This window comes from Leptinotarsa decemlineata, unplaced genomic scaffold (genome assembly GCF_025532065.1).
Source record: "Leptinotarsa decemlineata unplaced genomic scaffold, Ldec_3_MD MMD2_tig00004307_RagTag_RagTag, whole genome shotgun sequence".
NCBI lineage: Eukaryota > Metazoa > Arthropoda > Insecta > Coleoptera > Chrysomelidae > Leptinotarsa > Leptinotarsa decemlineata.
This window is the reverse complement of record NW_027412606.1, coordinates 10,653,706-10,657,910: the sequence shown is the minus strand read 5'-3', so window position 1 is coordinate 10,657,910 and position 4,205 is coordinate 10,653,706. Positions and strand designations below refer to the sequence as shown.

Here is a 4,205-nt window from a genome sequence, read left to right as displayed (position 1 = left end):
AAACAACGACACGCGGTGTTCCCAAGCGGTCACCCATCCAAGTACTAACCGCGCCCGACGTTGCTTGGCTTCAGTGATCGGACGAGAACTGGCATTTTTCAACGTGGTATGGCCACAGTATACTATATACAGTAATCCCACTTCGGGTGATTTTTGGTTTGAATTTTCTACACGCAGACCCAGGAGTTGCAGTCTCAGGTCTGCGCAAACGACGAGTTCAAGACAGGCACGCAATCAAAGCGTTTAAACACTGCTCAACATAACAAATATTCATATAAACTGCTCAAAAAAATACAGTCGATGAAAACCATGTTGGGTACCTAAGAAAATTGTACAAATGATAATTTTGCATTTGTGTAATATTCAAGTAACCCAGATCATTTCGACAATGATGAACTATGTTTCAAGTAGATTTTAAAAATTCATGGGATCGGATGTGACAAAATATACTTTAATTTCAACAAGAAAAAAGACAAGATGAAGAACGAGTTTTGTTATTCATGAACCATGGTACTGTGCAAGAGCTCTCTAGGAGGAATAACGAGTCCCTGTGTGTATACAACCGTGATAGCATGGTCTGCACTGATGAGGAAAACTTCAAAACGGTTCGCAGTTGGTTCCTTGTTCGAATCAGGCGAAGTCCCACTATTTGTCCTAGAGAGCTCTTGCAAAGTTGTTTCTTCAAAGTGAGAATCTTTGCAATTATGTCTGAGGCGACTTGGATTCCGAAAGGTTAACAGTCGTAAGGTATTTTTGATAGTCAAATTTACATTATATAAGAAGTTGCTGACTAATAGGACATGTTTCATTTAGAATAACTGTTTTTAATCTACGCAGCAACTTTTCGGGGTTGATTAGACATCTAGACTTGTATAGATTCAAATATCAACATTTGTCAATATATGTCGAGTTATTAGCTAAAGAAGTAGTTGTTTTCTGTCGGAAAACATATATAATGGTATAGTCAAAATGCATTTGGACTTGTCAGTGATTTTATTATCAATTTTTACTTGGATAAAAGCTGGAAGCAGCAAAACAACCTATTATCTTACAGTGTAAATAATTCATAACTTCCGACTCCGAAAACTCTCACATACATTTATAGTTAGTACATACATACAAAAAAATTATTTTTGTATGATTGAACACTACATACTTAATTACTTTTTTACTTCTTCAAGTCCTGAATAGTAACTACATAATTCAGAAAGAATAGGCTCTACAGATTCCTTAATCTTGAGTGATGAATTCGATTAGGAATATTTTTAATAATTGGTCCTTAATATAATCGAATCGGCAAACTCGTCCGCCATCTTGAATTCTCCAATCAATAAATGAATATGCTATATTTGGCCCCAAAAGTCACTACAAAGAAATTTCGCATGGATTCGTACCATGGTTCATGAATAACAAAACACGTTCTTTATCTTGTCTTTTTTCTTGTTGAAATGAAAATATATTTTGTCACATTCGAATATGAACATCTGCCGATTCCATGAATTTTTAAAATCTACTTGAAACTTAGTTCATCATTGCCCAAATGATCTGGGTTACTTCAATATTACACAAATGCAAAATTATCATTTGTACAATTTTCTCAGGTGCCCAACATGGTTTTCATAGACTGTTTTTTTTTTGAGCAGTTTATATGAATAGTTGTTATGTTGAGCAGTGTATACACGCTTTGGTTGAGATTGTAGTAGGGAGAAATGTCATTAGTGTCAAATACGTCATCATTATAAAAAATGAAACTCCTGGACACCGACATCAAAGGGACCGACGCTGAGTGAAACTACTGTATACAGAAATACTGTGGTATGGCCGTTGCATGTAAATTCACTATACTCCGAGGAATATAAATGAACGGTATAGAAAATGAAAGGCATTCAGAATAAACTTCTGAAGTTTGAAAGATTCATTGGTACTTCAGTTTTCGAAGATATTTACATTTGGCGATAAATTGATATGAAGTGAGAGGTTGTTTACATACAATAAATTCCATTAAATATAATAAATAAATATATTCAATAAACGATTGAGGTTATAGGTATCTCATTCTAATCAATAATCCACTATTCATTTCATGTTTAGAGCATACATATGAATTTTTATTTATTTTTTGCACTGTCAAATACACTCTCCTCGAAGCATGTCTACATTTCTTACATCTAACCTCATTAATATGAGGTTTTATAAATGGGATGAAAAACATGTTTTCTTCCGGATAGGTATCGATTTTCCGACGTAGGTACCTACAATTCGCAAAACAGCAATGCTTTGTTGGCATTATACTAGCACAAAATAATTTTTTATATCAGATTTATATTTTTAAATAATAAATTAATATTACGTAAATAACACTGTTTTACATGTGAATAATTTATGTTTGTCCCTTCTACTAGTGCTGCCTCTCGTGACACGAGAAAAAGGCTCATTGCGGTAAACCGTTTTTTATCCTTAAAAACTCACCCCCTTCCACTTCCCGACCTCTGTTCGGCTATGTATTATTTTTCCTATTATTTTTGTCATGTTTAAACTTCCTCTTGAAGATGATCACTTGGTGATCGAAACACGTGTCGAAGTGTTGAAAATAACGGTTTGTTGTTGGGATAAAACTCCAGTAAAACTGAAAACAAGCGACGCTCAGTTGACACAACCAGTGGAAACATGTATAATACCCCTAGAAAAGAAAATACATTTTTAGCTTCAAAAATTGGTAGGTCAAAGACACTGTAATCATCTTGGCCCAGAGATCTGAAGCATAGTACCGGAAAAAATACAACTTATTAATAAACACAATAAATCCAAATTCAAGAAAGAAGTGAAAAATTGGCTCAGAAATTCTGATCGAACTCTGTTTCATCAAATTATTAATCAGCACACTTTTTAAAAGAAAAAAATTATTTGTGATGTCTAACTTAGTAAAATACAATATGACTTCTATAAGTGAGAACAAAACCCCCTGTAGGATGAACTTAATAAAAAGTACTTAATTTCAATCCCATCATGTCCTTATGTGTTTCATATTATGTAAATAGTTTTTCAATTCATTATGCTAATTTATTTTCATCAGTTTTTATCTATTCATTGTATTTTATTAAATTCATTACAGTTAACAGTTTATATCTATATTCATTGTGAAGAATATTCTCACATACATATTTTTTAGTTTAGTTATAGTTTAGAATTTAGCAATATCACGCACAAGGAACATTTTTTCGAAAATGTTGCTTCTGTGATGCCTACGTTTATTTACCGAATCTCTGTTATATACATGTTATATACATACATGTGATCAAAATGGTGAATAAACATTGAAACTTTCACTCAGCATGACTATTCAACATATTTCACATATGTAATTTTTTCTCGCCACTGTGTTTATCTTGCATTGAATATATATTACGAATTTTTTTGCTGTGCATCAGATAATAAATGAGCAAGGTGACGAAATGACATTTACCATTATCATTTTTTAAAACTGAATTGAAAATTACAAAAAAAAACACCGATAAAATCGTAAATCTGTCTTGTCGGAGAGAAACCCTATAATCAATCTTTCTGTTAGCTTTCACTCAAGGGGCGAGAATGACTGGCCAAGGATATTCATTGTTCATCATGTTCTGCAAACAAAATAACTTCTGCAGATTGGCAATGGCTAGCTGCCTTATTGGCAGGAATTGCTGCCACGAGGCTTTGATTAAAAGAACTTTATATCTACTCATAAACGAAGTCACCTCATTTTAGGGGGATACGCCATTAGTTTGTTTAATGTTGTTGATATTGTGTTTGTTCAACTGATTGGAAACATTATAGCGTCTATTAGGATTTATCACTGAAACGATTCCCACGATTAGTTTTTTGTTGAAAATCTATACTGATATTATAAATGTGAAATTTTATGAGGATGGATAGATGTATGTTTGTGGCTCTTTCGTGCCTAAAAGACTGAACGGATTTAGATGAAGCTTTACAACAACATATAGACTACAATTTACAAAGATTTTGTGTAATTTTGGTCACAATATAACGATGAGTATTAGGTAAGTCGAAAAAATTCTTGCTCCCTGAGAGCTATTACATAAAGATAATGCACCGTAAGATTGTTTATCTTAAATAGTTCTAAATAAAAGTCCGCGATAGCATATATCTACCTCTCATGTGGTAGCTACTATATGCAAAATACTGAGCCATACATTCAATTA

General features: G+C 33.0%; 1 pseudogene; it reads right to left on the bottom strand.

Annotated features, from left to right (window-relative positions):
• LOC141484046 (5S ribosomal RNA) lies at positions 1-120 on the bottom strand (annotated as a pseudogene).
• Between the last annotated feature and the right edge of the window lie 4,085 nt (positions 121-4,205).